Source organism: Myodes glareolus, chromosome 4, assembly GCF_982192425.1.
Source record: "Myodes glareolus chromosome 4, mMyoGla1.1, whole genome shotgun sequence".
Lineage (NCBI taxonomy): Eukaryota > Metazoa > Chordata > Mammalia > Rodentia > Cricetidae > Myodes > Myodes glareolus.
This window is the reverse complement of record NC_142029.1, coordinates 30784497-30796875: the sequence shown is the minus strand read 5'-3', so window position 1 is coordinate 30796875 and position 12379 is coordinate 30784497. Positions and strand designations below refer to the sequence as shown.

Genomic DNA, 12379 nt, shown 5'->3' with positions numbered 1-12379 from the left:
GGCTCCTTCCTCTCTGATGGTTTTAGTTTGTGTCAAGCTGACACAAAATTAGCCAGCACAGCACTGAATGGTCCAGACTGTGAGCATTCAAGGCCAGCCAGGAGGAGGGAGAGAGGCCACCCCAGGCCGAGGCTGGGGGTGGGGGGAGGAGTGGATGACATCATTACTGAGCAGGATGATGTCACTAGGATCCTTTCTGCATCAGGACCCCTCCATGAGACAGCTGCAGTCCCCGACAAAGTGGAGTGGACAGGGTGGGGCCTCTGCAGTCTTTGTCACCACCAGGCTCCTCCTCCTGCATTTGGCCCAGTGAGGTCTGGGAGTGAGGGACACAACCATGGAAAATGTGGGTGTTGGAGTCAGAATTTCTGGGGGTACAGAGCATTTGCTGTAGACCGGGGAACCCTGGGAAGGGAATCTTGAACATTCTAATGTGAGCCTTTCCATTGTTGGGGTTGGGACTTTACTCAGGGTCCATAAAAATGAGCAAGCGGCTAGAAAGGGGAGACCAGCTACACCAAGCACATTCGAAGGTCCCTGACCCTCCCAACCTGACTCTCAATCAAAGCGATGGGGGGGGGGAGCAGGGGATGGAACTAACTCAGGTACAGAAGGCACCAGGTCCCTTACAGTCCAGCTCCACTACCAGGTTCAATGGGAACCCACATCTAGCAGTGTTTGGGACATTTTCCTCCTCCTGCAGAGCTGAGAAGCTCTTGGGTACCCAGGGCAAAGGTGCTGTGGGCTTCAGGACAGTGGAGGCACTATCTGGAGGTCCACCTTCAGTCTGGCTCCTGGCTTGTGTCCTGCCCACTGGGTGAGAAAATCTCAGCTTGTAGTTCATTATTTGGTGAGACCACCACCCAGAATTCTGCTATCCTGGCACTATTGTCCCCCTAGACACACCAGTCTTCCTGGCTCTCTTCTCCAACCATGTCTCCAGTTCTCTGGGTCCATGCTGGGGAGCTGAGGTGAGGAGTGAGAGAGTGGGTACGGGCTCTAGAGACTGCTGCGGAAGTACCTTCTGCTCCGTCAGCCAATAGCTGCTGAAATACCAGTCCACTGGGGCGTGGTATATTTCTCTTTAAAAGAAGAGCGGTCGGCCTCTTGGTTCTGGCTCCTGCTCCAGTGACTAGGCTCCTTTCCTGACGGTTTATGTATATGTAAGTTTTGCCCCCCAAAATAAATACCCCTTTAAAACCTAACTGGTGTGGGATTGATTCGCCATTATTTGGCACCCACTTCTGACACCAAAGAAAGAGAGTAGTTGGGTGTGGTGGAACACACCTTTAATCCCAGCACTGGGGAGGCAGATCTATAAACAAAGTTATACAATAAACGTTTATAAACATTCACAAACAAAACAGTTTGCAACCTTTCTAGGAATTGTAGAAACAAACAGCTGAAAGCACAGTCATGTGGTGACAATTGGAACTAGAGATTAGTACTTTGGTCTTTTCACTTCAACTCCATCAGCCTCCATCTTCTTCCTCTTCTCAACGATTGCACTTATTTCCTTCCACTGGCGATCAAGCTCTGCCTTATCTTTGAAGCGTCTGGTCTTCCGTCCTTCAGACATCTTGATGTCATACTGGAATGCAGCCTTGGGCAAAGCCTCCTTGTTGTTCATATACTCGCTATATTCCTCCTGAGTATCAAAGTCCCAGCGGCCTAAGGGACCCTTCTTGTTACCCTGGTCCATTTTGCTATAATCTACCTCTTCATCACTATCTACAGCCATGTCATCCATCGTGGCTGGATAACATTCTGCATAACTATTGGACATGCCAAAGAAATCACCCAGCTGCTTCTTGTCTTCTGGCTTCTTCAACGATTCAGTGCCTTCCCAACCAGCAGACCCAGCAAACTTTTCATTGATGGACTTGATCAACTCTTCGGCAGACCCAGGTCCTTTGTCAACATCCATGGGCCCATCATCCACTTTTGGCTTCTCAAAGTAGCTGTGCCTTTTCTCTTCTTCCTCTCGCTCCCTCTCCCGGTCTCGCTCCCGGTCTCGCTCCCGGTCTCTGTCCCTTCCCGATCGCGTTCCCGGTATCTCTCCCGCTCCTTGTCCCGAGGTGTCTTGGTTGTAGAGGGAACATAATCTCCAATGTCTTCAAAAATGTTCATGTCTGCCTCAGGAGGTTTCTTTTCTTCCAGCTTTCCTTTATCCTTCTTCTTGAGCTTCTTGTTTCAGGTACCCTGCCTCAGATATGACAAAATCTGGGTGAGTTTGCTGATAACAATGTCATTCGTAGTCAGTGTTGTCTGGGCCTCCATGGTGGGACAATCAGCCTTGCTATGGATAAGAGTGGTGGGGATATCCATGTCTGCTTACTCATCATCCAAGTCTACCACATAGGCCATACAGCCTGGTAAGAACAGCTCATTGCGCTCATATGATTTACTCTTGAACAGCATTTGATACACATTGCGGCCAAGTCGTGTTTTAAATTCAATTTTGTTTTCAGGATCCTCGTCCCTCTTGGTTTCCTTTTGGGGCTTTTCCGTGAGTTCTTCTTCCTCCTTCTCCTTGCTGGCAATCTCAGCGCGTACCTTCTGAAGCAAAGCAAAATCCATGCCTTTCACCAAATGGGTATGCTTCATATCACTACCCACGAATTTGGACTCCTGAATCAACTTCCTCTTCCCCAGAATTCTCCTGCTCTCCTCGCATCATTTCCACTTCCTCTCTGATTTTCCTGTCTACACCTCCTGCCTGACCAATCAGCGTTTATTTAAAACATGATTGACAGAATACAGACAATTCTTCCGCACCACTTCCCCCTCTTTAAAAAAAACAAACAAACAAACAAAGGAAAATATCCGTAGTTCATTTTTTGGGAATGTGGGTGTAGTATTCCAGGCTACTTCCTGCTGGTTGGGGGCGCTGATAATCTTATGGGGTCCTAAAGAAAATTTAGAGTTATGATCAAGTCCTGACTGAAGTATCCTGTGTGTAGCATGAGGGTCTGACTTGTTGGGGTTTCTGTCCTGTCCAGTACCCCAACAAGCCAGCAAGCCCCAAGAAAAATCACACACAGGACTCCATAAGATTATAAACTGATTGGTCCATTAGCTCAGGCTTCTTGTTAACTCTTATAGCTTATATTAACCCATTATTCTTATCTGTGTTAGCCACAGGGCTCAGTACCTTTCTCAGCTGGGCAGGTTACATGCTGCCTCTACGGTGGTCTGCGCAGGAATGGCAGAGGGAGCTTCCTCCTCCCTAGCCTTATCCTATTCTCATTGCCCTGCCTCTATTTCCTGTCTGGTTGACTTGCCTATACTTCCTGCCTGGCCAATCAGCGTTTTATTAAAATACATGATTGACAGACTACAGACAATTCTCCCGCACCATTTCCCTCTTTTTTTTTTTTTTTAAACAAAGGAAAATACCCATAGTCCATTTTTGGGGAATGTGGGCGTAGTATTTCAGGCTACTTCCTGCTGGTTGGGGGCGCTGATGATCTTATGGGGACTTAAAGAAAATTTAGAGTTATATTCATGTCCTGATTGGAGTATCCTGTGAGTCTTGATCATCTCAGGCAGTAGTCTTGAATCAGTTCTGGATGTAGAACTCAGATATCCAGGCCATCTGTTCCTACTGGGGATTTCTCGGGTGGTTGTCCTTTGTCAAACTGGATTTTTCTTAACTCAGAATGAATCCACAGTCTCTCATTTCCTATGGAAACAAAAGCACAATCTCTTCTCCAAAGTAACACACCTTTTGACTTCAGTTTTGAAGCCAAGGTATTTTCAAAATATCTATCTTGGGTTAGTTCAGCAGCATTTATAAACAAAAGTCTTTTAGCAGCTGTTGCTCCTTCCTCAGCATTCAAACAATTCAAAGAGAGTATAATAGCATACAGTATCAAGATTCTCTGTGTATTTTTCATCTTTATGTGGCCTTTTTTAACCTCTATATCTTTTATTTTTACTTTTTGAGACAGGTTCTTTGTATATCTTTGTCCTGGAACAACTCCGTAGACCAGGCTGTCCTTGAACTCACAGAGATCCTTCTGTCTCTGCCTCCCAGGCATTGGATTTAAAGGTGTGTGCTACCACACCTTGCTACCACACCTTGAAGTCACAGAGGTCAATGTACCTCTGCCCCTTGAAGTCACAGAGGTCAATATGCCTCTGCCTCCCAGGTATTGGGATTAAAGGTGTATACCACCACACCCAACTACTCCCTTTTTTTCTTTTTTACTTCTAAGAACTTTAACCTTTAGCCTGCATATATTTTCAACACATAGTAAACCATTTAGAGGTTTTTTTCATCTTTGAATCTCTCTTTACTGTATCTCTCTTTTTCTGACTACATGAGCCTTTAATTTACTAAGGAATATGGAGAGCCGTGACTTTGACGACTAGATTCATCCCATTTCTTAGCTCTCCAGCCTCGTGGCAGAGGTACTGCTGGAGCCATTTTTCTTGCCACAACTCTGTGACGCTTCAAGGTCCCTGCCAGCAAGCAAGCTGTAGCATTCTGCTCACAGACCACATTCAGTCGGACTGCCTGCCTGAAAGAGTCAGAGTTTGCCCTGGCAAGACAACCCAGAAAGTCAGCATTTTAAAACAGCGTGACTTTTTTCCTGCTACTGCTGAAAACCGAAAAGCATGCATTCAGCTTTTCATCAACACCATTTAAGTATTTTGTGGCAGGACCTCTTAATGAGCTGCAGGGTTTTGCAGCTAAAGCTGAGTTAGGAAGCCTCTCTTAGATGAGAGCTTTGCTTGCCTCTAGCAAGCAGAACAGACCTGAGAAATTGCTCTTACCAAGAAAACATGATTTACTCTATTCTTTCCCAAGCTTTCTCAAGCTTTCTGTGGATTCAGTTATCCACGTCTGGGCGCCATATGTAGCATGAGGGTCTGACTTGTTGGGGTTTCTGTCCTGCCCGGTACCCCAACAAGCCAGCAAGCCCCAAGGAAAATCACACACAGGACTCCATAAGATTATAAACTGATTGGTCCATTAGCTCAGGCTTCTTGTTAACTCTTATAGCTTATATTAACCCATTATTCTTATCTGTGTTAGCCACAGGACTCAGTACCTTTCTCAGCTGGCAGGTTACATGCTGCCTCTACGGTGGTCTGCGCAGGAATGGTGGAGGGAGCTTCCTCCTCCCTAGCCTTATAATATTCTCATTGCCCCGCCTCTCCTTCCTGTCTGGTTGACTCGCCTATACTTCCTGCCTGGCCAATCAGCGTTTTATTAAAATACATGATTGACAGAATACAGACAATTCTCCTGCACCACCTGTGAGTCTTGATCATCTCAGGCAGCAGTCTTGAATCTGTTCTGGATGAAGAACTCAGACATCTGGGCCATCTGTTCCTACCGGAGATTGCTCAGGTGGTCTCCCTTGGTCAAAGATGATTTTTCTTAACTCTGAATAAATCCAGAGCCTCTCATTTTCTGTGGAAACAAAAACAAAATCTCTTCTCCAGAGTAACATACCTTTTGACTTCAATTTTGAAGCCAGGGTATTTTCAAAATACCTATCTTGGATTAATTCTGCAGCATTTATATGCAAATATCTTTTAGCAGCTGTTGCTCCTTCCTCAGCATTCAAACAATTTAAAGAGCATAATAGCATACAGTATCGAGATTCTCTGTGTATTTTCCATCGTTACGTGGCTTTATTTTAACCTCTATTTCTTTTATTTTTACTTTTAACTTTTGGCTTTTTGAGACAGGTTCTCTGCATATCTTTGTCCTGGAACTCCCTCTGTAGACCAGGCTATCCTTGAACTCTCAGACATCCGTCTGTCTCTGCCTCCCCAGTGCTGGGATTAAAGGTGTTCCATCATACCCAACTACTCTCTTTCTTTCTTTTAAGACTTTTAAGGACTTTAAACCATTTAGAGGTTTTTTTTCTTTGAATCTCTCTTTACTGTATATCTCTCTCCTTCTGATCATGTGGGTCTTTAATTTGCGAAGGAATATGGAGAAAACAATAGTCAAAAGCTCTTAAGGCGTTTCAAGGTCCTTGCCAGGAAGCAAGCTACAACAGTGTTTCCATAGTCTGGACTGCCTGCTTGAAAGAGTCAGAGTTTTCCCTGGCAGTACGGCCCAGAAAGCCGACATTTTAAAACAGCGCAGCTTTTTTCCTGCTTCAGCTGAAAACTGAAATGCTTTACTCTAGTCTTTCCCAAGCTTTCTCAGGCTTTCTGTGGATGCAGTTATCCACATGGGCACCATTCTGTAACATGAGTGGGGCCTGTTTGTTTGTGTTTTTCTGTCCTGCCTGGTACCCCCAGCTGTTTAGTCCCAGAGAAAAATCACACTGAAATCTCTATAAGTTATAAAGCTGATTGGCCCGTTAGGTCAGGCTTCTTACTAGCTAACTCTCACATCTTGATTAACCCTTTTTTCTGATCTATTTTAGCCACCTGGCTCAGTACCTTTTTCAGTGGGGCAGCTCACATCCTGCTGCTTCCATGATCTGGGCAGGAGTGGGAGGAATCAACTTCCTCCTCCCCAGAATTCTCCTGCTCTCCTCGCATCATTTCCACTTCCTCTCTGGTTTTCCTGCCTACACCTCCTGCCTGACCAATCAGCATTTATTTAAAACATGATCGACAGAATACAGACAATTCTCCCACACCAAGAGACAAAATTAGAAGAGACAAAGAAGAAACAAAGTTATTCTCTGGGACTATCCAGCAAGAATCCAGGGCTGGGATACAGCTCAGTTGGTGAGTGCTTGTCTAGGGTGTGAAACCTCCGGCTCAACCCCAGTCTTTCTTTCTTCCTTCCTTCCTTGCTTCCTTCCTTCCTTTTTTAATATTATTTATATATTTATTATGGGTATACAATATTCTGTCTGTGTGTATGCCTGCAGACCAGAAGAGGACACCAGACCCCATTACAGATGGTTGTGAGCCATGTGGTTGCTGGGAATTGAACTCAGGACCTTTGGAAGAGCAGGCAATGCTCTTAACCTCTGAGCCATCTCTCCAGCTCCCCTTTCTTCCTTTCTTTTAATTTTTTTTCCTGAGACAGGGTTTCTCTGTACAGTCCTGGCTGTTCTGTAACTCATGCTGTAAACCAGGCTGGCCTCAAACTCAGAGATCCTCCTGCCTCTGTTTCCCAAATGCTGGGATTAAAGGTGTGCACCCCCAGAACCAGCACAAATCCCCAGCCTTGTATAAAAGCCCAGCATGGTGGCTCATGCTTGCAGTATCGGCACTCTGGAGATAGAAGCACAAGGATCAGAAGTTCAGGGTCATCCTAAGTGGTACACAGTGAGTTTAAGGTCAACCTGGTTGATGTGAGACGCTCTTTTAAAAAAAATCCACTGTATACCTTGAGATTGAGGCTTTTTTTAATTTATTTTTTAAATTTTTTTATTTTATATGTTTTACCTGCTTGTATGTCTGTGTACCATTTGCATGACTGGTGCTGATGGAGGGCAGAAGAGGGTGTTAGATCCCCTGGGGCTGGAGTTAACAGATGCTGGAGATCAATCATATGAGGGCTGGGAATTAAACCCAGGCCCTCTAGAAGAGCAGCAAGTGCTCTTAACTACTGAGCCATCGCTCCATTCATCTCTAAGTCTGGACTTTTACCAGGTAGATTCTCTTATACCAGCTGCTCTTCAGAGGAGGAACATGAGGCTCAAGGGTCATGTTGCTGCCACGATCCCTGCGATGAAGTTAACCCAGATAAACAAACCCTAGGCTGACTGCTCATTCTAATCCATCCTGAAGTGTCGGTAGCTTTTCCCTGACCCTGTGGCCTGAAGGCTCCAAGCTCGGTCTCCATCCTGACCTCAGCCTCTGCTGGGGATAGACCAAAACTCACACATCCCATCCGGAAAAGAAGGTCCCACTGAGCCTGCGTCAGGGACTGCATCACCAGGATGTGGGGATCCAGGACACTCAGGCTTGAGTAACGGACCAGGTACTGTGATTGCCACTGTGTGGGAGAACTCACGAACCCCACGAGAGAACTACGCTTGTTTTCACTCCACCCAAGCAGATCATGGCTAAGACGCTTGAATATATCAACGTTCTCTAGGAAGACTTTTGTTGCTGAAGGAGTTACTCAAGACATTACCACCAGGTGGTGCCACTACACAAGGGTTCCATGCTGTGCAGCCGGTCGGATGAGTTCATTGAGCCCGGATCCATATTGGCTTGACCATGCAGTGCTGTCCTGGGTTGTTAATAAGGGGACAAGAACCGGTCTACTTACTAATCCATCTAGTTGACAAAGATTTCCTTATTCTTACTAAGTATTTTCCTTGTTATATCTTTTGGCTTGGCCATCTTTGAATGGATTCGGCTATCTTGTCTGGAGGCATTGGTACAGGACAAGGGTCTTTCCTGAAGCCACCCCACCCCCCACTCCCACATGACCTAAGATGGCTGTCAATCAGGGCTGGAGGTGGAAGGTTAGAGGTCATACATAGGCCAGTCAGGCAGCTTCAAAATGTGCACTCTTGGGCTGCATCTGAGTCAGGGGCTTAGATGGCCAGAGGGGAAGAGAGACTGGCCCTCCCTCTCACACAGGTGGTGACAGAAATCCTTCTTCACTGACCACTTGATTGTAGGATTTTGGAAGCCTCCAGGGAGAGGTGTTATAACAGGAGACTGAGACCCAGGCACATCACCTGTTTGCCTCTGGCTTGACCTCAGAAGTGCCCATTCTACAGGAGGCCTGGTTTGGGGGAGGAGAAGCAGGAAGTCAAAATATCTCAGTACTGACTTTGAGGAGAGACCACAGCTGTCCTGATGACTGACCACCCTGTGACTATCTACCATGAGTGTGACCTGCCTGGGACTCCTTTAGGGGGCAGGCAATGAGTCACCGAGGTGTCACTGGTCTTAAAAACCTGCTTCCTGTTACATGGGGAAGTCTGATTATGTCAAAGGTCAGGAGAGGGGTCAGGGCCTCTCAGGGTCCAGGCAGGCACTGATCAGGCAATGTGGCAGTTCAGGCAGTCCACGCTGAGGGAGGACTTTCAGGGACACCAAGGAGCATGACTTCTTACAGCCCAGGCAGCAACTCAACCGCACCCTGACTGTGAGTGGTGACGGTTCTTCCTCTTCACTCCTATGAAGGAGGTGTTTTCTTGCCCCTTTCCCTCTCCCCTGCTCCCCGCCCCCAACCCTGCTCTCATCTCAGCAAGGGAGGACCCGGTTCTCCACCAACACCAGGCAGCTTTTGTTTGCTCCCAAACCTTGGCCAGGAGTTAGTACGGCAGAAGCAGGATGCCGGAAAGGCACTGTGTTGGGCTGAAAGCAACTGTAAAGTACTGTGCTGAGCTTTGTGAATTACGGTTTAAGAGACGCTTTCCAAAGCACACACCTGCCATCCTGGCATCTGGGAGGCAAAGTCGGGAGCTGGGCTGTAGAGCAAAGCCGGCTCAGAAGCAAATGACACAGAACCAAAGAGATGGCTTTAAAATAGAACCAACTGTCTGATGATGGTAAGTAGCCTTCAGTGAGGTACTGAGTACCGAGTAGTTTAGTTTTTGAAAAAATTACTGTATTTTCTCTCTCTCTCTCTCTCTCTCTCTCTCTCTCTCTCTCTCTCTGTGTGTGTGTGTGTGTGTGTGTGCAGTGTCTTTTCTCTCTCTCTCTCTCTCTCTCTCTCTCTCTCTCTCTCTGTGTGTGTGTGTGTGTGTGTGTGTGTGTGTGTGCAGTGTCCAGAGGGAGTTACAGCCCAGTATGGGTGCTGAGAGGTCCTCTGCAAGAACAGTTTGTGCTCTTAACACCTGAGTGGTGTAAGAGGTTCTTCTGTTTGTGTGTTACTTTCATTGGTTGAATAAAGAGACTTCCTTGGCCTTTTGATAGGGCAGCCCTTAGGTGGGTGGAGTAGACAGAACAGAATTCTGGGAGGAAGAAGGCAGGCAGAGAGAGCTGCCATGGAGTCACCAGAGTCAGACGTGCTGAATCTTTTCCGGTAAGCCATGACCTTGTGGTAACACACAGATTAACAGATAAGGGTTAAAGCAAGATGTGAGAGTTAGCCAATAAGAGACTAGAGATAATGGGCCAGGCAGCAATTTAATTAATGCAATTTCCATGTGATTATTTCGGGGGTTAAGCTAGCCAGGTGGTGGGATGACAAGCAGCCCGCCGGCCTGGGTGTAAGCACAGCCTGCTCTCCTTACAACAGATTGGCGCCCAACTCGGCCCCATCGCCTCGTACACCACCTGACCACCTATGCAGCCCAAGAATTGAATAAAATGCTCTTCTTTAAAAAAAAAAATGTTAGTGCTGGAGAGATGGCTCAGAGGTTAAGAGAACTAGTTGCTTTTCCAGAGGTCCTGAGTTTGATTCCCAGCATCCACATGATAGCTCACAACCATCTGTAATGAGATCTGGCCTGCAGATGTACATACAAACAGAACACTGTATACATAATAAATAAATAAATATTTTAAAAAAAAAATTTATAGGGCTGGTGAAGTGACTCCGAGAGCACTAGTTGCTCTTCCAGAGGACCCAAGTTCAATTTCCAGCATGAAAACGACATGGCAGTTCACAACAGTCTAAGTCCAGTTCTGGGGGAACCTGACATCTTCATGCAGACATGCACACAGGCAAAACACCAATGCACATAAGGAAAAAACAAATAATTTAAAAGTGCTATAACTTATTTAATTATAATCACAGAAGTTGAAATGGAATTGTGTTGAGGAATTAGTGCTGTGTTCAGGAGAAAAATCCCCTTCTGTACAACCTGTGTAACATCTTAAGGAGATGCCTCAAGCAGCATGGGCGTTCTTTGTGTAAGAAAGCACAGATGTTTCCAGAAAACCTCATAAGTGGGTCGCTGTGCACACGGAAATGGTTTTTTGTTTGTTTGTTTGTTTGTTTGTTTTGAGTATTTTTCATGTTTAGCACTCACAGCCCGAAGCTCTTTCACACTTCCATTTCTAAATTCCAGGCTGTAAAAATGACGCCAGCTCCCGGGTATTATGGTGTGCGTCCTTCCACATTTTACTGGCCAAGTCATGACCCCGGTGTCTCGGAATGTGACTGCACATGGTCCTTTAAAGAGGTCATTACCTGCAAAATGAGGTCGTATGCTTGGGCTCTAATTTAACAAGCCTGGTGACCTCATAAAAAAAGAGGTTAGGGGACACACACACAGAGAGAGAGAGACAGACACAGAGAAACTCTATGACATAAGGAAAACAAAGCCAATTTGAAGCTGAGCAAGAGCCTCAGAGCAAGCCCCCTGCGCTGATTCTGGGTCTCAGATTTGTAGCCTCCAGCACTGTTGACTGCCACCCCTCCCCTCCAGGTCTTGTGTAACTGAGCCCCTAAACATCAACCCACTGAGTGATGCAGGAAAGGAAAAGGAATGGAGACCCGAGCAAATGAAGACAGCTGCTCTAAAGGACAAATCCCTTTTCCCAGAACTATCTGTACCTGTCTCCTTAAAGCAGCCATTTGCACCAAGAGAGAGGGTGACGAATGTTCAGCCTCCATGCCGTTCTTCCTGGGCGACTGCATGTGGCCTCAAAGTGACAGCCAGCCTTCCGAGAGCCTCCTGTCTCAGACAGTAATGGGCTGTGCTAAACAAGAGCCCAGGTGGGGACTCAGCTGGGAAGAGACATGAACAGAGAGGCCTCGCCCCGAACCCTGGCTGAGCTCTGTGTAAGTGTCAATAACAGTGAACATAGCTGGGGCCGGAGAGATTTGGGCAAACCCGGAGGTGACCTCCAGGGCTCTGTGGCTGCAGTGAGCTTGACAAGGGCCCTCAGTCAGAAAACCCTGTAGGAAGGAAAAACTGCTGAACAGAGGCAGTTGTGAAGGTCAGGTAGGAGCGTCTCTCCCCTATGGTCCCCCCGGAGGTCAGGCTGAACACGGGGAGTGGGGGGTGGGGTGGGGAGGGTGGAAGGATTGGGGAGGGGGCTCCCGATTCCCTTGACCAGCACTCGGTTGAGAAGACAGTAGCTCACTAAATGTATAAGTGTGTAACTATGTGCATGTTTGCGTGAAGGTGGAAAGTCACCCTCAGGGGCCGTTCCTCAGCCATCATTCACCTTGTCTTTTGAAACAGGGTCTCTCACTGAGACCTGGTGCCCCAAAATTAGGCTAGAGTGACTGGCCAGAGATCCCCAGGGATTCTTCTGTCTCAGCCTCCCCAAACCTGGCATCATAAGCATGAGCCACATGCCTGACTTTTATGTGGGCGCTGGGGCAAACCCCAGTCCTTATGCTAAAGCAGCCCGAATTGTACCCCCTGGCGGATCTCCTTACATCTCCCCTTTGTTCCGAAAACAAAGAGTTAATCCCAGAACTCAGGAGGCAGGGACAGGAGGATTTCTGTGAGTTTGAGGCCTGTCTGGTGGACATTGTGAGTTCCAGGTTACCCGGGGATACGTAGTGAGGCCCTATCTCAAA

At 46.9% G+C, this 12379-nt stretch overlaps 1 pseudogene; it reads right to left on the bottom strand.

Annotated features, from left to right (window-relative positions):
- Positions 1–1272: 1272 nt before the first annotated feature.
- LOC125393597 (protein Red pseudogene) lies at positions 1273–7641 on the bottom strand (annotated as a pseudogene).
- Between the last annotated feature and the right edge of the window lie 4738 nt (positions 7642–12379).